The following is a 21,040-nucleotide window of genomic DNA, read 5'->3' on the forward strand; positions in this document are numbered from 1 at the left end:
AGCAAGGCTCGCTGGCACCCTTCTTATTGAGAGGACAGCTCCGTCACCTCTTTTACGACGCTGCTTTTTTTCCCTTGCGTTTTTCTCTTCTTCCCACGTTCTCTCTCTTCACTGCCTTCGTCCCCGCTCTATTTCACTTCAGCCTTTCACTCTTGCTTCCTTCCAATGAGGACGGAGCTGCGGGAGAAAGGGCGCTATAGAGGATCGCTGTGGAGAGCTGCTGCTGTGCTTTGACATCTGAGCTCTGTGGAAAACGATCTCAATACAATTCTGAAAAACGCGACTCTCCGAACGCCAGCCGAACAAGTCTCCACAGCCGAAGCGCTGTGTCTCTTTTCAGCTGGCGATAAACCTTTCCTCGATCCTTTGCGGACTTGTTAAACTGTTCCTGATCAGAATAAAAAACGCTCACGCTAATACACAAGCACCCGTGTCTCGCCAAAGCTGAGAAATAAACAGACGGACAAGCCGCACTGCACGTGTGAACAGGGGAATGAGCGAGCGAGCGGGGATAGGGCGCCTCCTGCGCTTAAAAGCTTACAGCACCTGGTATTCCCAGGCGGTCTCCCATCCAAGTACTAACCAGGCCCATCCCTGTTTAGCTTCCGAGATCAGACGAGATCAGACGTGCTCAAGGGGGTGTGGCCGTAAGCGAGCGCAAGGCTCGCTGGCACCCTTCTTATTGAGAGGACAGCTCCGTCACCTCTTTTACGACGCTGCTTTTTTTCTCTTGCGTTTTTCTCTTCTTCCCACGTTCTCTCTCTTCACTGCCTTCGTCCCCGCTCTATTTCACTTCAGCCTTTCACTCTTGCTTCCTTCCAATGAGGACGGAGCTGCGGGAGAAAGGGCGCTATAGAGGATCGCTGTGGAGAGCTGCTGCTGTGCTTTGACATCTGAGCTCTGTGGAAAACGATCTCAATACAATTCTGAAAAACGCGACTCTCCGAACGCCAGCCGAACAAGTCTCCACAGCCGAAGCGCTGTGTCTCTTTTCAGCTGGCGATAAACCTTTCCTCGATCCTTTGCGGACTTGTAAAACTGTTCCTGATCAGAATAAAAAACGCTCACGCTAATACACAAGCACCCGTGTCTCGCCAAAGCTGACAAATAAACAGACGGACAAGCCGCACTGCACGTGTGAACAGGGGAATGAGCGAGCGGGGATAGGGCGCCTCCTGCGCTTAAAAGCTCACTGCACCTGGTATTCCCAGGCGGTCTCCCATCCAAGTACTAACCAGGCCCATCCCTGTTTAGCTTCCGAGATCAGACGAGATCAGGCGTGCTCAAGGGGGTGTGGCCGTAAGCGAGAGCAAGGCTCGCTGGCACCCTTCTTATTGAGAGAACAGCTCCGTCACCTCTTTTACATCGCTGCTTTTTTTCTCTTGCGTTTTTCTCTTCTTCCCACGTTCTCTCTCTTCACTGCCTTCGTCCCCGCTCTATTTCACTTCAGCCTTTCACTCTTGCTTCCTTCCAATGAGGACGGAGCTGCGGGAGAAAGGGCGCTATAGAGGATTGCTGTGGAGAGCTGCTGCTGTGCTTTGACATCTGAGCTCTGTGGAAAACGATCTCAATACAATTCTGAAAAACGCGACTCTCCGAACGCCAGCCGAACAAGTCTCCACAGCCGAAGCGCTGTGTCTCTTTTCAGCTGGCGATAAACCTTTCCTCGATCCTTTGCGGAGTTGTAAAACTGTTCCTGATCAGAATAAAAAACGCTCACGCTAATACACAAGCACCCGTGTCTCGCCAAAGCTGACAAATAAACAGACGGACAAGCCGCACTGCACGTGTGAACAGGGGAATGAGCGAGCGGGGATAGGGCGCCTCCTGCGCTTAAAAGCTTACAGCACCTGGTATTCCCAGGCGGTCTCCCATCCAAGTACTAACCAGGCCCATCCCTGTTTAGCTTCCGAGATCAGACGAGATCAGGCGTGCTCAAGGGGGTGTGGCCGTAAGCGAGAGCAAGGCTCGCTGGCACCCTTCTTATTGAGAGGACAGCTCCGTCACCTCTTTTACGACGCTGCTTTTTTTCCCTTGCGTTTTTCTCTTCTTCCCACGTTCTCTCTCTTCACTGCCTTCGTCCCCGCTCTATTTCACTTCAGCCTTTCACTCTTGCTTCCTTCCAATGAGGACGGAGCTGCGGGAGAAAGGGCGCTATAGAGGATCGCTGTGGAGAGCTGCTGCTGTGCTTTGACATCTGAGCTCTGTGGAAAACGATCTCAATACAATTCTGAAAAACGCGACTCTCCGAACGCCAGCCGAACAAGTCTCCACAGCCGAAGCGCTGTGTCTCTTTTCAGCTGGCGATAAACCTTTCCTCGATCCTTTGCGGACTTGTTAAACTGTTCCTGATCAGAATAAAAAACGCTCACGCTAATACACAAGCACCCGTGTCTCGCCAAAGCTGACAAATAAACAGACGGACAAGCCGCACTGCACGTGTGAACAGGGGAATGAGCCAGCGAGCGGGGATAGGGCGCCTCCTGCGCTTAAAAGCTTACAGCACCTGGTATTCCCAGGCGGTCTCCCATCCAAGTACTAACCAGGCCCATCCCTGTTTAGCTTCCGAGATCAGACGAGATCAGGCGTGCTCAAGGGGGTGTGGCCGTAAGCGAGCGCAAGGCTCGCTGGCACCCTTCTTATTGAGAGGACAGCTCCGTCACCTCTTTTACGACGCTGCTTTTTTTCTCTTGCGTTTTTCTCTTCTTCCCACGTTCTCTCTCTTCACTGCCTTCGTCCCCGCTCTATTTCACTTCAGCCTTTCACTCTTGCTTCCTTCCAATGAGGACGGAGCTGCGGGAGAAAGGGCGCTATAGAGGATCGCTGTGGAGAGCTGCTGCTGTGCTTTGACATCTGAGCTCTGTGGAAAACGATCTCAATACAATTCTGAAAAACGCGACTCTCCGAACGCCAGCCGAACAAGTCTCCACAGCCGAAGCGCTGTGTCTCTTTTCAGCTGGCGATAAACCTTTCCTCGATCCTTTGCGGACTTGTAAAACTGTTCCTGATCAGAATAAAAAACGCTCACGCTAATACACAAGCACCCGTGTCTCGCCAAAGCTGACAAATAAACAGACGGACAAGCCGCACTGCACGTGTGAACAGGGGAATGAGCGAGCGGGGATAGGGCGCCTCCTGCGCTTAAAAGCTTACAGCACCTGGTATTCCCAGGCGGTCTCCCATCCAAGTACTAACCAGGCCCATCCCTGTTTAGCTTCCGAGATCAGACGAGATCAGGCGTGCTCAAGGGGGTGTGGCCGTAAGCGAGAGCAAGGCTCGCTGGCACCCTTCTTATTGAGAGGACAGCTCCGTCACCTCTTTTACGACGCTGCTTTTTTTCCCTTGCGTTTTTCTCTTCTTCCCACGTTCTCTCTCTTCACTGCCTTCGTCCCCGCTCTATTTCACTTCAGCCTTTCACTCTTGCTTCCTTCCAATGAGGACGGAGCTGCGGGAGAAAGGGCGCTATAGAGGATCGCTGTGGAGAGCTGATGCTGTGCTTTGACATCTGAGCTCTGTGGAAAACGATCTCAATACAATTCTGAAAAACGCGACTCTCCGAACGCCAGCCGAACAAGTCTCCACAGCCGAAGCGCTGTGTCTCTTTTCAGCTGGCGATAAACCTTTCCTCGATCCTTTGCGGACTTGTAAAACTGTTCCTGATCAGAATAAAAAACGCTCACGCTAATACACAAGCACCCGTGTCTCGCCAAAGCTGACAAATAAACAGACGGACAAGCCGCACTGCACGTGTGAACAGGGGAATGAGCGAGCGGGGATAGGGCGCCTCCTGCGCTTAAAAGTTTACAGCACCTGGTATTCCCAGGCGGTCTCCCATCCAAGTACTAACCAGGCCCATCCCTGTTTAGCTTCCGAGATCAGACGAGATCAGGCGTGCTCAAGGGGGTGTGGCCGTAAGCGAGAGCAAGGCTCGCTGGCACCCTTCTTATTGAGAGGACAGCTCCGTCACCTCTTTTACGACGCTGCTTTTTTTCCCTTGCGTTTTTCTCTTCTTCCCACGTTCTCTCTCTTCACTGCCTTCGTCCCCGCTCTATTTCACTTCAGCCTTTCACTCTTGCTTCCTTCCAATGAGGACGGAGCTGCGGGAGAAAGGGCGCTATAGAGGATCGCTCTGGAGAGCTGATGCTGTGCTTTGACATCTGAGCTCTGTGGAAAACGATCTCAATACAATTCTGAAAAACGCGACTCTCCGAACGCCAGCCGAACAAGTCTCCACAGCCGAAGCGCTGTGTCTCTTTTCAGCTGGCGATAAACCTTTCCTCGATTCTTTGCGGACTTGTTAAACTGTTCCTGATCAGAATAAAAAACGCTCACGCTAATACACAAGCACACGTGTCTCGCCAAAGCTGACAAATAAACAGACGGACAAGCCGCACTGCACGTGTGAACAGGGGAATGAGCGAGCGAGCGGGGATAGGGCGCCTCCTGCGCTTAAAAGCTTACAGCACCTGGTATTCCCAGGCGGTCTCCCATCCAAGTACTAACCAGGCCCATCCCTGTTTAGCTTCCGAGATCAGACGAGATCAGGCGTGCTCAAGGGGGTGTGGCCGTAAGCGAGAGCAAGGCTCGCTGGCACCCTTCTTATTGAGAGGACAGCTCCGTCACCTCTTTTACGACGCTGCTTTTTTTCCCTTGCGTTTTTCTCTTCTTCCCACGTTCTCTCTCTTCACTGCCTTCGTCCCCGCTCTATTTCACTTCAGCCTTTCACTTTTGCTTCCTTCCAATGAGGACGGAGCTGCGGGAGAAAGGGCGCTATAGAGGATCGCTGTGGAGAGCTGCTGCTGTGCTTTGACATCTGAGCTCTGTGGAAAACGATCTCAATACAATTCTAAAAAACGCGACTCTCCGAACGCCAGCCGAACAAGTCTCCACAGCCGAAGCGCTGTGTCTCTTTTCAGCTGGCGATAAACCTTTCCTCGATCCTTTGCGGACTTGTAAAACTGTTCCTGATCAGAATAAAAAACGCTCACGCTAATACACAAGCACCCGTGTCTCGCCAAAGCTGACAAATAAACAGACGGACAAGCCGCACTGCACGTGTGAACAGGGGAATGAGCGAGCGAGCGGGGATAGGGCGCCTCCTGCGCTTAAAAGCTTACAGCACCTGGTATTCCCAGGCGGTCTCCCATCCAAGTACTAACCAGGCCCATCCCTGTTTAGCTTCTGAGATCAGACGAGATCAGGCGTGCTCAATGGGGTGTGGCCATAAGCGAGAGTAAGGCTCGCTGGCACCCTTCTTATTGAGAGGACAGCTCCGTCACCTCTTTTACGACGCTGCTTTTTTTCCCTTGCGTTTTTCTCTTCTTCCCACGTTCTCTCTCTTCACTGCCTTCGTCCCCGCTCTATTTCACTTCAGCCTTTCACTCTTGTTTCCTTCCAATGAGGACGGAGCTGCGGGAGAAAGGGCGCTATAGAGGATCGCTGTGGAGACCTGCTGCTGTGCTTTGACATCTGAGCTCTGTGGAAAACGATCTCAATACAATTCTGAAAAACGCGACTCTCCGAACGCCAGCCGAACAAGTCTCCACAGCCGAAGCGCTGTGTCTCTTTTCAGCTGGCGATAAACCTTTCCTCGATCCTTTGCGGACTTGTTAAACTGTTCATGATCAGAATAAAAAACGCTCACGCTAATACACAAGCACCCGTGTCTCGCCAAAGCTGACAAATAAACAGACGGACAAGCCGCACTGCACGTGTGAACAGGGGAATGAGCGAGCGAGCGGGGATAGGGCGCCTCCTGCGCTTAAAAGCTTACAGCACCTGGTATTCCCAGGCGGTCTCCCATCCAAGTACTAACCAGGCCCATCCCTGTTTAGCTTCCGAGATCAGATGAGATCAGGCGTGCTCAAGGGGGTGTGGCCGTAAGCGAGAGCAAGGCTCGCTGGCACCCTTCTTATTGAGAGGACAGCTCCGTCACCTCTTTTACGACGCTGCTTTTTTTCCCTTGCGTTTTTCTCTTCTTCCCACGTTCTCTCTCTTCACTGCCTTCGTCCCCGCTCTATTTCACTTCAGCCTTTCACTTTTGCTTCCTTCCAATGAGGACGGAGCTGCGGGAGAAAGGGCGCTATAGAGGATCGCTGTGGAGACCTGCTGCTGTGCTTTGACATCTGAGCTCTGTGGAAAACGATCTCAATACAATTCTGAAAAACGCGACTCTCCGAACGCCAGCCGAACAAGTCTCCACAGCCGAAGCGCTGTGTCTCTTTTCAGCTGGCGATAAACCTTTCCTCGATCCTTTGCGGACTTGTAAAACTGTTCCTGATCAGAATAAAAAACGCTCACGCTAATACACAAGCACCCGTGTCTCGCCAAAGCTGACAAATAAACAGACGGACAAGCCGCACTGCACGTGTGAACAGGGGAATGAGCGAGCGAGCGGGGATAGGGCGCCTCCTGCGCTTAAAAGCTTACAGCACCTGGTATTCCCAGGCGGTCTCCCATCCAAGTACTAACCAGGCCCATCCCTGTTTAGCTTCCGAGATCAGACGAGATCAGGCGTGCTCAAGGGGGTGTGGCCATAAGTGAGAGCAAAGTTCGCTGGCACCCTTCTTATTGAGAGAACAGCTCCGTCACCTCTTTTACATCGCTGCTTTTTTTCTCTTGCGTTTTTCTCTTCTTCCCACGTTCTCTCTCTTCACTGCCTTCGTCCCCGCTCTATTTCACTTCAGCCTTTCACTCTTGCTTCCTTCCAATGAGGACGGAGCTGCGGGAGAAAGGGCGCTATAGAGGATTGCTGTGGAGAGCTGCTGCTGTGCTTTGACATCTGAGCTCTGTGGAAAACGATCTCAATACAATTCTGAAAAACGCGACTCTCCGAACGCCAGCCGAACAAGTCTCCACAGCCGAAGCGCTGTGTCTCTTTTCAGCTGGCGATAAACCTTTCCTCGATCCTTTGCGGACTTGTAAAACTGTTCCTGATCAGAATAAAAAACGCTCACGCTAATACACAAGCACCCGTGTCTCGCCAAAGCTGAGAAATAAACAGACGGACAAGCCGCACTGCACGTGTGAACAGGGGAATGAGCGAGCGAGCGGGGATAGGGCGCCTCCTGCGCTTAAAAGCTTACAGCACCTGGTATTCCCAGGCGGTCTCCCATCCAAGTACTAACCAGGCCCATCCCTGTTTAGCTTCCGAGATCAGACGAGATCAGACGTGCTCAAGGGGGTGTGGCCGTAAGCGAGCGCAAGGCTCGCTGGCACCCTTCTTATTGAGAGGACAGCTCCGTCACCTCTTTTACGACGCTGCTTTTTTTCTCTTGCGTTTTTCTCTTCTTCCCACGTTCTCTCTCTTCACTGCCTTCGTCCCCGCTCTATTTCACTTCAGCCTTTCACTCTTGCTTCCTTCCAATGAGGACGGAGCTGCGGGAGAAAGGGCGCTATAGAGGATCGCTGTGGAGAGCTGCTGCTGTGCTTTGACATCTGAGCTCTGTGGAAAACGATCTCAATACAATTCTGAAAAACGCGACTCTCCGAACGCCAGCCGAACAAGTCTCCACAGCCGAAGCGCTGTGTCTCTTTTCAGCTGGCGATAAACCTTTCCTCGATCCTTTGCGGACTTGTAAAACTGTTCCTGATCAGAATAAAAAACGCTCACGCTAATACACAAGCACCCGTGTCTCGCCAAAGCTGACAAATAAACAGACGGACAAGCCGCACTGCACGTGTGAACAGGGGAATGAGCGAGCGGGGATAGGGCGCCTCCTGCGCTTAAAAGCTCACTGCACCTGGTATTCCCAGGCGGTCTCCCATCCAAGTACTAACCAGGCCCATCCCTGTTTAGCTTCCGAGATCAGACGAGATCAGGCGTGCTCAAGGGGGTGTGGCCGTAAGCGAGAGCAAGGCTCGCTGGCACCCTTCTTATTGAGAGAACAGCTCCGTCACCTCTTTTACATCGCTGCTTTTTTTCTCTTGCGTTTTTCTCTTCTTCCCACGTTCTCTCTCTTCACTGCCTTCGTCCCCGCTCTATTTCACTTCAGCCTTTCACTCTTGCTTCCTTCCAATGAGGACGGAGCTGCGGGAGAAAGGGCGCTATAGAGGATTGCTGTGGAGAGCTGCTGCTGTGCTTTGACATCTGAGCTCTGTGGAAAACGATCTCAATACAATTCTGAAAAACGCGACTCTCCGAACGCCAGCCGAACAAGTCTCCACAGCCGAAGCGCTGTGTCTCTTTTCAGCTGGCGATAAACCTTTCCTCGATCCTTTGCGGACTTGTAAAACTGTTCCTGATCAGAATAAAAAACGCTCACGCTAATACACAAGCACCCGTGTCTCGCCAAAGCTGAGAAATAAACAGACGGACAAGCCGCACTGCACGTGTGAACAGGGGAATGAGCGAGCGAGCGGGGATAGGGCGCCTCCTGCGCTTAAAAGCTTACAGCACCTGGTATTCCCAGGCGGTCTCCCATCCAAGTACTAACCAGGCCCATCCCTGTTTAGCTTCCGAGATCAGACGAGATCAGGCGTGCTCAAGGGGGTGTGGCCGTAAGCGAGCGCAAGGCTCGCTGGCACCCTTCTTATTGAGAGGACAGCTCCGTCACCTCTTTTACGACGCTGCTTTTTTTCTCTTGCGTTTTTCTCTTCTTCCCACGTTCTCTCTCTTCACTGCCTTCGTCCCCGCTCTATTTCACTTCAGCCTTTCACTCTTGCTTCCTTCCAATGAGGACGGAGCTGCGGGAGAAAGGGCGCTATAGAGGATCGCTGTGGAGAGCTGCTGCTGTGCTTTGACATCTGAGCTCTGTGGAAAACGATCTCAATACAATTCTGAAAAACGCGACTCTCCGAACGCCAGCCGAACAAATCTCCACAGCCGAAGCGCTGTGTCTCTTTTCAGCTGGCGATAAACCTTTCCTCGATCCTTTGCGGACTTGTAAAACTGTTCCTGATCAGAATAAAAAACGCTCACGCTAATACACAAGCACCCGTGTCTCGCCAAAGCTGAGAAATAAACAGACGGACAAGCCGCACTGCACGTGTGAACAGGGGAATGAGCGAGCGAGCGGGGATAGGGCGCCTCCTGCGCTTAAAAGCTTACAGCACCTGGTATTCCCAGGCGGTCTCCCATCCAAGTACTAACCAGGCCCATCCCTGTTTAGCTTCCGAGATCAGACGAGATCAGGCGTGCTCAAGGGGGTGTGGCCGTAAGTGAGCGCAAGGCTCGCTGGCACCCTTCTTATTGAGAGGACAGCTCCGTCACCTCTTTTACGACGCTGCTTTTTTTCCCTTGCGTTTTTCTCTTCTTCCCACGTTCTCTCTCTTCACTGCCTTCGTCCCCGCTCTATTTCACTTCAGCCTTTCACTCTTGCCTCCTTCCAATGAGGACGGAGCTGCGGGAGAAAGGGCGCTATAGAGGATCGCTGTGGAGACCTGCTGCTGTGCTTTGACATCTGAGCTCTGTGGAAAACGATCTCAATACAATTCTGAAAAACGCGACTCTCCGAACGCCAGCCGAACAAGTCTCCACAGCCGAAGCGCTGTGTCTCTTTTCAGCTGGCGATAAACCTTTCCTCGATCCTTTGCGGAGTTGTAAAACTGTTCCTGATCAGAATAAAAAACGCTCACGCTAATACACAAGCACCCGTGTCTCGCCAAAGCTGACAAATAAACAGACGGACAAGCCGCACTGCACGTGTGAACAGGGGAATGAGCGAGCGGGGATAGGGCGCCTCCTGCGCTTAAAAGCTTACAGCACCTGGTATTCCCAGGCGGTCTCCCATCCAAGTACTAACCAGGCCCATCCCTGTTTAGCTTCCGAGATCAGACGAGATCAGGCGTGCTCAAGGGGGTGTGGCCGTAAGCGAGAGCAAGGCTCGCTGGCACCCTTCTTATTGAGAGGACAGCTCCGTCACCTCTTTTACGACGCTGCTTTTTTTCCCTTGCGTTTTTCTCTTCTTCCCACGTTCTCTCTCTTCACTGCCTTCGTCCCCGCTCTATTTCACTTCAGCCTTTCACTCTTGCTTCCTTCCAATGAGGACGGAGCTGCGGGAGAAAGGGCGCTATAGAGGATCGCTGTGGAGAGCTGCTGCTGTGCTTTGACATCTGAGCTCTGTGGAAAACGATCTCAATACAATTCTGAAAAACGCGACTCTCCGAACGCCAGCCGAACAAGTCTCCACAGCCGAAGCGCTGTGTCTCTTTTCAGCTGGCGATAAACCTTTCCTCGATCCTTTGCGGACTTGTTAAACTGTTCCTGATCAGAATAAAAAACGCTCACGCTAATACACAAGCACCCGTGTCTCGCCAAAGCTGACAAATAAACAGACGGACAAGCCGCACTGCACGTGTGAACAGGGGAATGAGCCAGCGAGCGGGGATAGGGCGCCTCCTGCGCTTAAAAGCTTACAGCACCTGGTATTCCCAGGCGGTCTCCCATCCAAGTACTAACCAGGCCCATCCCTGTTTAGCTTCCGAGATCAGACGAGATCAGGCGTGCTCAAGGGGGTGTGGCCGTAAGCGAGCGCAAGGCTCGCTGGCACCCTTCTTATTGAGAGGACAGCTCCGTCACCTCTTTTACGACGCTGCTTTTTTTCTCTTGCGTTTTTCTCTTCTTCCCACGTTCTCTCTCTTCACTGCCTTCGTCCCCGCTCTATTTCACTTCAGCCTTTCACTCTTGCTTCCTTCCAATGAGGACGGAGCTGCGGGAGAAAGGGCGCTATAGAGGATCGCTGTGGAGAGCTGCTGTTGTGCTTTGACATCTGAGCTCTGTGGAAAACGATCTCAATACAATTCTGAAAAACGCGACTCTCCGAACGCCAGCCGAACAAGTCTCCACAGCCGAAGCGCTGTGTCTCTTTTCAGCTGGCGATAAACCTTTCCTCGATCCTTTGCGGACTTGTAAAACTGTTCCTGATCAGAATAAAAAACGCTCACGCTAATACACAAGCACCCGTGTCTCGCCAAAGCTGACAAATAAACAGACGGACAAGCCGCACTGCACGTGTGAACAGGGGAATGAGCGAGCGGGGATAGGGCGCCTCCTGCGCTTAAAAGCTTACAGCACCTGGTATTCCCAGGCGGTCTCCCATCCAAGTACTAACCAGGCCCATCCCTGTTTAGCTTCCGAGATCAGACGAGATCAGGCGTGCTCAAGGGGGTGTGGCCGTAAGCGAGAGCAAGGCTCGCTGGCACCCTTCTTATTGAGAGGACAGCTCCGTCACCTCTTTTACGACGCTGCTTTTTTTCCCTTGCGTTTTTCTCTTCTTCCCACGTTCTCTCTCTTCACTGCCTTCGTCCCCGCTCTATTTCACTTCAGCCTTTCACTCTTGCTTCCTTCCAATGAGGACGGAGCTGCGGGAGAAAGGGCGCTATAGAGGATCGCTGTGGAGAGCTGATGCTGTGCTTTGACATCTGAGCTCTGTGGAAAACGATCTCAATACAATTCTGAAAAACGCGACTCTCCGAACGCCAGCCGAACAAGTCTCCACAGCCGAAGCGCTGTGTCTCTTTTCAGCTGGCGATAAACCTTTCCTCGATCCTTTGCGGACTTGTAAAACTGTTCCTGATCAGAATAAAAAACGCTCACGCTAATACACAAGCACCCGTGTCTCGCCAAAGCTGACAAATAAACAGACGGACAAGCCGCACTGCACGTGTGAACAGGGGAATGAGCGAGCGGGGATAGGGCGCCTCCTGCGCTTAAAAGTTTACAGCACCTGGTATTCCCAGGCGGTCTCCCATCCAAGTACTAACCAGGCCCATCCCTGTTTAGCTTCCGAGATCAGACGAGATCAGGCGTGCTCAAGGGGGTGTGGCCGTAAGCGAGAGCAAGGCTCGCTGGCACCCTTCTTATTGAGAGGACAGCTCCGTCACCTCTTTTACGACGCTGCTTTTTTTCCCTTGCGTTTTTCTCTTCTTCCCACGTTCTCTCTCTTCACTGCCTTCGTCCCCGCTCTATTTCACTTCAGCCTTTCACTCTTGCTTCCTTCCAATGAGGACGGAGCTGCGGGAGAAAGGGCGCTATAGAGGATCGCTCTGGAGAGCTGATGCTGTGCTTTGACATCTGAGCTCTGTGGAAAACGATCTCAATACAATTCTGAAAAACGCGACTCTCCGAACGCCAGCCGAACAAGTCTCCACAGCCGAAGCGCTGTGTCTCTTTTCAGCTGGCGATAAACCTTTCCTCGATCCTTTGCGGACTTGTAAAACTGTTCCTGATCAGAATAAAAAACGCTCACGCTAATACACAAGCACCCGTGTCTCGCCAAAGCTGACAAATAAACAGACGGACAAGCCGCACTGCACGTGTGAACAGGGGAATGAGCGAGCGAGCGGGGATAGGGCGCCTCCTGCGCTTAAAAGCTTACAGCACCTGGTATTCCCAGGCGGTCTCCCATCCAAGTACTAACCAGGCCCATCCCTGTTTAGCTTCTGAGATCAGACGAGATCAGGCGTGCTCAATGGGGTGTGGCCATAAGCGAGAGCAAGGCTCGCTGGCACCCTTCTTATTGAGAGGACAGCTCCGTCACCTCTTTTACGACGCTGCTTTTTTTCCCTTGCGTTTTTCTCTTCTTCCCACGTTCTCTCTCTTCACTGCCTTCGTCCCCGCTCTATTTCACTTCAGCCTTTCACTCTTGTTTCCTTCCAATGAGGACGGAGCTGCGGGAGAAAGGGCGCTATAGAGGATCGCTGTGGAGACCTGCTGCTGTGCTTTGACATCTGAGCTCTGTGGAAAACGATCTCAATACAATTCTGAAAAACGCGACTCTCCGAACGCCAGCCGAACAAGTCTCCACAGCCGAAGCGATGTGTCTCTTTTCAGCTGGCGATAAACCTTTCCTCGATCCTTTGCGGACTTGTTAAACTGTTCATGATCAGAATAAAAAACGCTCACGCTAATACACAAGCACCCGTGTCTCGCCAAAGCTGACAAATAAACAGACGGACAAGCCGCACTGCACGTGTGAACAGGGGAATGAGCGAGCGAGCGGGGATAGGGCGCCTCCTGCGCTTAAAAGCTTACAGCACCTGGTATTCCCAGGCGGTCTCCCATCCAAGTACTAACCAGGCCCATCCCTGTTTAGCTTCCGAGATCAGATGAGATCAGGCGTGCTCAAGGGGGTGTGGCCGTAAGCGAGAGCAAGGCTCGCTGGCACCCTTCTTATTGAGAGGACAGCTCCGTCACCTCTTTTACGACGCTGCTTTTTTTCCCTTGCGTTTTTCTCTTCTTCCCACGTTCTCTCTCTTCACTGCCTTCGTCCCCGCTCTATTTCACTTCAGCCTTTCACTTTTGCTTCCTTCCAATGAGGACGGAGCTGCGGGAGAAAGGGCGCTATAGAGGATCGCTGTGGAGACCTGCTGCTGTGCTTTGACATCTGAGCTCTGTGGAAAACGATCTCAATACAATTCTGAAAAACGCGACTCTCCGAACGCCAGCCGAACAAGTCTCCACAGCCGAAGCGCTGTGTCTCTTTTCAGCTGGCGATAAACCTTTCCTCGATCCTTTGCGGACTTGTAAAACTGTTCCTGATCAGAATAAAAAACGCTCACGCTAATACACAAGCACCCGTGTCTCGCCAAAGCTGACAAATAAACAGACGGACAAGCCGCACTGCACGTGTGAACAGGGGAATGAGCGAGCGAGCGGGGATAGGGCGCCTCCTGCGCTTAAAAGCTTACAGCACCTGGTATTCCCAGGCGGTCTCCCATCCAAGTACTAACCAGGCCCATCCCTGTTTAGCTTCCGAGATCAGACGAGATCAGGCGTGCTCAAGGGGGTGTGGCCGTAAGCAAGAGCAAGGCTCGCTGGCACCCTTCTTATTGAGAGGACAGCTCCGTCACCTCTTTTACGACGCTGCTTTTTTTCTCTTGCGTTTTTCTCTTCTTCCCACGTTCTCTCTCTTCACTGCCTTCGTCCCCGCTCTATTTCACTTCAGCCTTTCACTCTTGCTTCCTTCCAATGAGGACGGAGCTGCGGGAGAAAGGGCGCTATAGAGGATCGCTGTGGAGAGCTGCTGCTGTGCTTTGACATCTGAGCTCTGTGGAAAACGATCTCAATACAATTCTGAAAAACGCGACTCTCCGAACGCCAGCCGAACAAGTCTCCACAGCCGAAGCGCTGTGTCTCTTTTCAGCTGGCGATAAACCTTTCCTCGATCCTTTGCGGACTTGTAAAACTGTTCCTGATCAGAATAAAAAACGCTCACGCTAATACACAAGCACCCGTGTCTCGCCAAAGCTGACCAATAAACAGACGGACAAGCCGCACTGCACGTGTGAACAGGGGAATGAGCGAGCGAGCGGGGATAGGGCGCCTCCTGCGCTTAAAAGCTTACAGCACCTGGTATTCCCAGGCGGTCTCCCATCCAAGTACTAACCAGGCCCATCCCTGTTTAGCTTCCGAGATCAGACGAGATCAGGCGTGCTCAAGGGGGTGTGGCCGTAAGCGAGAGCAAGGTTCGCTGGCACCCTTCTTATTGAGAGGACAGCTCCGTCACCTCTTTTACGATGCTGCTTTTTTTCCCTTGCGTTTTTCTCTTCTTCCCACGTTCTCTCTCTTCACTGCCTTCGTCCCAGCTCTATTTCACTTCAGCCTTTCACTCTTGCTTCCTTCCAATGAGTACGGAGCTGCGGGAGAAAGGGTGCTATAGAGGATCGCTGTGAAGAGCTGCTGCTGTGCTTTGACATCTGAGCTCTGTGGAAAACGATCTCAATACAATTCTGAAAAACGCGACTCTCCGAACGCCAGCCGAACAAGTCTCCACAGCCGAAGCGCTGTGTCTCTTTTCAGCTGGCGATAAACCTTTCCTCGATCCTTTGCGGACTTGTAAAACTGTTCATGATCAGAATAAAAAACGCTCACGCTAATACACAAGCACCCGTGTCTCGCCAAAGCTGACAAATAAACAGACGGACAAGCCGCACTGCACGTGTGAACAGGGGAATGAGCGAGCGAGCGGGGATAGGGCGCCTCCTGCGCTTAAAAGCTTACAGCACCTGGTATTCCCAGGCGGTCTCCCATCCAAGTACTAACCAGGCCCATCCCTGTTTAGCTTCCGAGATCAGACGAGATCAGGCGTGCTCAAGGGGGTGTGGCCGTAAGCGAGAGCAAGGCTCGCTGGCACCCTTCTTATTGAGAGGACAGCTCCGTCACCTCTTTTACGACGCTGCTTTTTTTCCCTTGCGTTTTTCTCTTCTTCCCACGTTCTCTCTCTTCACTGCCTTCGTCCCCGCTCTATTTCACTTCAGCCTTTCACTCTTGCTTCCTTCCAATGAGTACGGAGCTGCGGGAGAAAGGGCGCTATAGAGGATCGCTGTGGAGAGCTGCTGCTGTGCTTTGACATCTGAGCTCTGTGGAAAACGATCTCAATACAATTCTGAAAAGCGCGACTCCCCGAACGCCAGCCGAACAAGTCTTTAAGTGGAAATCTAATAAGTAAATTGATTCTTAAAATGTAGAGAGCTTTGCAAAGAAATATATTGGGGCTTTTAGATAATATATTTTAAGGATGTAATTGCTGTGCTACAGTACGTGCAGAATTTTAGAAAACAGTGCGTCAACAAAGTACACTGTTTAGGTTACTTTAGAAGACAATGTACCAAAACAATATATGCTGTCTGGGTCGTTAGAATTAGCTGAAAGTAACTGATAAGCTTTGAATAACATATCTAGTGCTTCTTCTTTCGCTTTTTGATGTAATCTGTTTTCTCTTAGGGAAAGTGGAAGTTTTAGAATGGACAAAGCGCTGAGCTTTTTTACAGCGCAACGTCTTATGAAAACCCTGTACTGCTTGTAACAAATTGAGTCTCTGGTTGCTCCCAATCTTGAAATAAAGACCTTACTCAGGTGAGAACTCTCTCTTGTGGCTTCCTTGATAGTTATATTTCCATGACACCGGTTTTAATGTCTGTAGATTGTATCTTATTTTTATTTTTTGTTTTGTTTCATGTTCATATTATGTGTTTTCACCCAGTTGACTCCAGTTAATAACAGTTCACCCAGTTAATAGCCACTTTTTATGCGCGAAAAACGGGTGATCTTTCTATCTCGTGATCAGCTTAGTATCTTTCTGTAAGTTTTTTTCTTCTTAATTAAACGTTTAAAATACATGAATTTCATAAAGACAACACACGTTTCGAACAGAAAAAAATCATATTCTGTTCTCTTCCTGGTATGTATAACAGATCAGCATGTCTTATTTTCCCAATTGCTTTTTTCCACTGTATTTATCATAATGGCTAGCCAATGTCCTCTCTTTGCTAGGTAATGTTACTTGTGGATGTGCTTCTGCGTTGCGTAGAAGCACATGTATCCATAGAAAGTGTATTATACTACTATTTGAGCTACAGTACATAAAAATAATTATATCGTTATTAATTTCTTTAGGTACGTGATTCCATATTATATTCCCTATTAATCAAATTCTAAAAGTATGCTTTTGTTTACTCCGATAACGAGCACATTCACAGAAAATGTGAATATCTTATGACTTTTCACAAAGTATATAAAGTTAAGATGGTCAGAAGGAGCATGTAAAAACGTTTCCGAAACGTGGTAAAATCTTACTACATGTAAGACTTTGATGCTTAAAATGTTTAGGAAGAAAGTGGAATACTGGTGTGTAGTTTTTCTTTAAACTACCAATACCAGCCATATACAGTTTACACTATATGTTTATGTTCCTAAATTAATATAGTTTATGGTGGTGTATCGTGGTTGTAGAGGTTTGATGGGTTTACTGAGACAATTATTACTTGTAGCAGTAATCACGAGGTTGTTCGTTGTGGCTTTTAGAAAATCAATCGTCAGAACAACTAACAACGCACACACACGGGTTCAATACACGAGATACATTTATTAACATAAATTGTGCACCAAACATATACTAGTCTGCCTGGATACGAGCGGCAGACCTTACTGTGAGGGTTATCAATATACAAGGTATATAATCTCGAAGAGATGCAAACACAAAGATACACAGCAGAGAATATATGTCAATATATATCATTCGGTTACCAAATCGCTAATCAGTGTTATTACCCACTGTTACTCTAAACTCGGAAGTAAATACATTACTCATGAATTAAATTGATAACAACTTTTTTTGAGGTACAACTGAATTCTCGAGACAGAATGTAGAACATGGAGTTTACTTATCCACTGTGTATGGATTTGGAATCTCCCGGCACGAACACCAAACCAGCTGACAAGCTCTGTTGCAGCCTCTGTTCCAGCAGTTGTCCAATGGGCGTTGTCCCGGCGTCCTCTGGCTACCAGTCTGAATCCATCAAGAAGACAGGAATTTTAATATCGCACTGCCGTCTTGTGTACAAAATATTTGTTCAGCTCTAACGTCTGTGTGCGTTGACAAGGCATCTCAAAAGGAGGTATTAAATAAGAAAATGATCCTTTCTGTTACCATTCCTGTGGTTGGAGCGTTGTTTCACCCTTTTACGTTCTGCAATATTTACAGACAAGGTTTTATCACTGGAGTTGTACAGAACAAGTGTGCATCAGTCCATGAAAATCATCAGTACTGCTGTTTTTCTATGCATAGTTTAATCAAGAGCACTTAAAAGATGCAAAAGATGGATTGTGGTCTGTGAGCACCTGCACATCTTCGGAAGTTCTCTATGTCGGGGGTGTAGCTTAGTGGTAGAGTGCTTGTCTTACATGTATGAGGTCCCAGGTTCAATCCCTAGCATCTTCAAGTGCTTTATGTTACTGTGCTCACATCGCAGTCTTCTGTCAAGTGAGAACTCTTTGCTCGTGTTCATAGAGAGCCAGGTTTACACAATTAAACTTGAAGTGCTACAGTGTTCTCTGCAGTTTTAGATGTACCTCCAAAGCATTTAGTTCTGTTAACTACCAAAGAATGTGAACTAATTTAAAGTCACATTCAGGAAATCCAGAGAACGTCTTCACACTTGTCGTGGCTGTTGCAGAAAAACCTCACCCGGGATTTCCTGAGAGATCATTCACCGAGCGAGTCCTCCCTCTGGGTTCTGCACTGAGCTGAAAGATGTGCGAATTCCTCACTGCGTGTCCTGTACTGTGTAGCACAGTGACAAGAATGCCTTGAGTTCTTTTCCGTATGTGAAGGAAAATGCAAAAGAGCATGAAAAGTATTGATGGAATAAAATATCCATGGTACAACTCGAGAAAGAACTGACGGACAAAACAATGCCATTTGATGATTACAAGAGAAACACAACCGTCCGAATATGGGCTTGGATCCTGAACGCTTGTGTTAAAAGACAAAGCAAAGGATATAACCTGTAAATGTCTTCATGTCTTACAGTTTATGAAATAACACAATTTCTTACTTTCTTGATAATTTCTTACTATTGATAGATGCTTTTTTTAATTTTAACAGAATCACAATTACAGAAATTTGGGGTTAAACTGTTATTCACATATTCTAACGAAGAGAAACGTTAGTGTCTTCCGGTGTGTGAGCCCATTTCTCAAATAAGAAAAAAATAAGTTATATAAATTGAATTATTCTATTTTGTAGGCTTGCATAGTCTTATTCATATTTCAGTTAAACCTTTTCTTCTGTAGTAATTTCATTTGATATTGTATTAGTCCTGATTTACAATTTTTGGACATGGTTCATCTTAAATCATTTGTATTTAGTTTCAGTTTTGGAAAATCGTGCCCAGAAGCTACTAAAACTGGTAATGTTTGCATAATGTGTAATGCAATATTAGCATTTTGGGTGGGAAAACAAAAGGTATTTCTTGGTATTAATCCTAACACTTCATAAGCGGTGTTCGAGGATTTCTCGCTTCAGATAAAGCTGTCACTACATCATAGATTTTTACTCAATCAATATCAGCAGTGTTATCGCTACCGAACGCTAAATATAGATCCTGGCAATACTAAGGAAGCAATCAATTTATACATTTTGATCATTGATATTGAGGAATAATATTATACAAATTGTGGTTTTCTGTTAATTGCCAATTTTATTGTAATTACATCTTCGTTTACAGATGTCTTGCATGTATCACAAGGTATAATAGTCGCTGTGTGTCCTCAGCTAAAATGTTTTAAAAAGTACAACAAAAGTACAATATGCTTAACAACATTTATGGTTATATCTATATTAAAATGAAGGTAAATATACCAAGATATTAAAAAACAATTGTACAGTCCTAATCTCATAATGCTTGTGAAGTTTTCCAATAAATCTGAACTGTAATTTTGAAATATTATTGCTGAGAATGGAAAGAGAATACAAAGATCAAAATCAACGAGTGAAAATACGAAAGTAGTTCATTAAACTGAGTTTCTTCCCTGAAATGATTTGATTTGCTTGCAAAGTACTGAGCAGCTTTGAAAGGATCGCGGGAATCAAATATACAGATGGGTTCAGAGTGTGCTTTCCAACTTTTGTTTAACATTTGTCTTTGATAGGGCAGAGTCGTCTTCACAATCTGGGTTACATAAACAGGTGACGTCAGTACAAAACAGCTTTCCTTCTTGGGGAACAACAGTTGTGTTCCATATTTCTAACTATTTTGGTTTCTGTGGTTATAGCTGTGACCTTGTGGCGCAAATGTAGCATGCCTGACTCCACATCAGAAGGCTGTGTGTTCAAATTATGTCGAGGTCTGCTTTTAGTTTTTCAGGTTCTGCTCGTCCTGAACACGGAATTCACACCATGTAGTTGAGTTCTATCTATACACCACATAGATAATCTAAACAAAATAGAGCCCTACTGGACATACAGTTAGGATCTCACTCAGCGAATACCCTTGAACACAAGAGAGAAGGCACAGTTCACATCTGCGAAACATCACATCCGTCTTTAGAGACAGCTACATCAGAGAATGGAATCCCGGAAGTTTCAAATAACTTCTTTTAATACAGGTTCAAGCAAACCTGAAAGTTAGGGAGTTTCTGGACACTTTTGTTTTATTAAAAAGTGTCTGAAGCCTGAAAATGTAATTTGAAAAAAAAACGCTATTGGACATTAGCAGGTACTTTTTGTAACGCTTTGCTATTTCATGCTGGAAAACAGAGGAAACAGACCCAATGTTTGCTTTCAGGTGCGGTTCATTACATAATAGACATCTATTACTGAGGAGCTTGAATAAAATTTACACAAGCAAGGTAGAAGTCGAACCTACAATCTTATGATCTAAAATCAGATGTGTTATTTATTAAACTGCTGGTATTTCACATAACCTGAATTCCCCCATAGTGTGCTCAGCGTCGCTACTAGTAATATAACGCCCTGTCTAAAATTTCAAAGTGAGAAACATGTGTTTTCTGATTTTTTATGAGTTTTAAAATATAATCTCTTTAAATCAGACAAAGGGTTTATGTTTCGCACTGAAATTCCAATTGATTGAGAATTCAAAGAAAGACTGTTTTCTTCCACAACACCGTATATTTATCACATCCACCAGACTCTTCAACTTCTCCAGACCTTGCTGGGTGAGCATTTGCTCCTATAAATCAGGTCACGTATCATGTTAAATCACTTCTTCTCAACACAACATTTCCCGGTCCACGTTTTCTCTATGAAAAAAAGACATTTTTCCCTTGCACGATTTCTCATTTTTTATCAAAGCGGACAGAAATAAAAAAGAAGAAGAAATAGTGTTGCAAAAGAACTCTGTTGCCCTTGGGAGATGTCAAACGCATTGGACATGAAAAATGCCAGATAAAAGCCAATTCTCTTAGTTTCTCGTTGTCGGGGCTGCTACTGTATGTAAAAGAGGCCATTTGCTCTGAGAGCAGGTTCAGCGCTTTCTGAATGCAGATGTCTCAGAGCGAACCGGGGTAAAGTTAGCTTGAAGTTCGAAAACGATTTTGGCACGCCTGTAGCGCTTTCACGAAATCTCTTAGAGTTACAAAAACACTTGCTTTGTGTATAAAATACATTGTGGATGCTTTCTCAGCCTTTACTTTTTCGTTTTTATGACATTTTTTTGACCAAGCACGAATATGCTTTTGTCCATATCTCCGCAATGGAAGCACAGAACGCCTTCAAACCAAAAGCATTTTAAAGACCACGACTTGTGGATATTTCCACAGCCTTTACATCAATCTATCGGTGAGCTAATTATCTTTTTT

At 48.0% G+C, this 21,040-nt stretch overlaps 1 protein-coding gene, 13 non-coding genes and 10 pseudogenes across 14 annotated transcripts in view; all 24 read right to left on the minus strand.

The window, feature by feature from the left end:
• LOC148671543 (scavenger receptor cysteine-rich type 1 protein M130-like) overlaps positions 1–21,040 on the minus strand; it is a 401,186-nt gene that overhangs the window by 347,718 nt on the left and 32,428 nt on the right. The gene's annotated exons all lie outside the window — the stretch shown is intronic.
• LOC148671585 (5S ribosomal RNA) lies at positions 535–653 on the minus strand (annotated as a pseudogene).
• LOC148671586 (5S ribosomal RNA) lies at positions 1,187–1,305 on the minus strand (annotated as a pseudogene).
• Positions 1,839–1,957, minus strand: LOC148671587 (5S ribosomal RNA). The gene has a single exon (XR_015937963.1). It is a non-coding gene; the product is annotated as a 5S ribosomal RNA (ribosomal RNA).
• On the minus strand, positions 2,495–2,613 carry LOC148671588 (5S ribosomal RNA). The gene has a single exon (XR_015937964.1). It is a non-coding gene; the product is annotated as a 5S ribosomal RNA (ribosomal RNA).
• Positions 3,147–3,265, minus strand: LOC148671589 (5S ribosomal RNA). The gene has a single exon (XR_015937965.1). It is a non-coding gene; the product is annotated as a 5S ribosomal RNA (ribosomal RNA).
• Positions 3,799–3,917, minus strand: LOC148671590 (5S ribosomal RNA; annotated as a pseudogene).
• LOC148671591 (5S ribosomal RNA) lies at positions 4,455–4,573 on the minus strand. The gene has a single exon (XR_015937966.1). It is a non-coding gene; the product is annotated as a 5S ribosomal RNA (ribosomal RNA).
• Positions 5,111–5,229, minus strand: LOC148671592 (5S ribosomal RNA; annotated as a pseudogene).
• LOC148671593 (5S ribosomal RNA) lies at positions 5,767–5,885 on the minus strand. Its single transcript, XR_015939140.1, has one exon. It is a non-coding gene; the product is annotated as a 5S ribosomal RNA (ribosomal RNA).
• On the minus strand, positions 6,423–6,541 carry LOC148671594 (5S ribosomal RNA; annotated as a pseudogene).
• LOC148671595 (5S ribosomal RNA) lies at positions 7,079–7,197 on the minus strand (annotated as a pseudogene).
• LOC148671596 (5S ribosomal RNA) lies at positions 7,731–7,849 on the minus strand (annotated as a pseudogene).
• On the minus strand, positions 8,387–8,505 carry LOC148671597 (5S ribosomal RNA). Its single transcript, XR_015937967.1, has one exon. It is a non-coding gene; the product is annotated as a 5S ribosomal RNA (ribosomal RNA).
• Positions 9,043–9,161, minus strand: LOC148671598 (5S ribosomal RNA; annotated as a pseudogene).
• Positions 9,695–9,813, minus strand: LOC148671599 (5S ribosomal RNA). The gene has a single exon (XR_015937969.1). It is a non-coding gene; the product is annotated as a 5S ribosomal RNA (ribosomal RNA).
• LOC148671600 (5S ribosomal RNA) lies at positions 10,351–10,469 on the minus strand. The gene has a single exon (XR_015937970.1). It is a non-coding gene; the product is annotated as a 5S ribosomal RNA (ribosomal RNA).
• On the minus strand, positions 11,003–11,121 carry LOC148671601 (5S ribosomal RNA). Its single transcript, XR_015937971.1, has one exon. It is a non-coding gene; the product is annotated as a 5S ribosomal RNA (ribosomal RNA).
• Positions 11,655–11,773, minus strand: LOC148671602 (5S ribosomal RNA; annotated as a pseudogene).
• LOC148671603 (5S ribosomal RNA) lies at positions 12,311–12,429 on the minus strand (annotated as a pseudogene).
• Positions 12,967–13,085, minus strand: LOC148671604 (5S ribosomal RNA). The gene has a single exon (XR_015939141.1). It is a non-coding gene; the product is annotated as a 5S ribosomal RNA (ribosomal RNA).
• LOC148671605 (5S ribosomal RNA) lies at positions 13,623–13,741 on the minus strand. Its single transcript, XR_015937972.1, has one exon. It is a non-coding gene; the product is annotated as a 5S ribosomal RNA (ribosomal RNA).
• LOC148671606 (5S ribosomal RNA) lies at positions 14,279–14,397 on the minus strand. Its single transcript, XR_015937973.1, has one exon. It is a non-coding gene; the product is annotated as a 5S ribosomal RNA (ribosomal RNA).
• Positions 14,935–15,053, minus strand: LOC148671607 (5S ribosomal RNA). Its single transcript, XR_015937974.1, has one exon. It is a non-coding gene; the product is annotated as a 5S ribosomal RNA (ribosomal RNA).

Source organism: Lepisosteus platostomus, chromosome 5 (genome assembly GCF_059453375.1).
Source record: "Lepisosteus platostomus isolate fLepPlt1 chromosome 5, fLepPlt1.hap1, whole genome shotgun sequence".
Taxonomy (NCBI): Eukaryota; Metazoa; Chordata; class Actinopteri; order Semionotiformes; family Lepisosteidae; genus Lepisosteus; species Lepisosteus platostomus.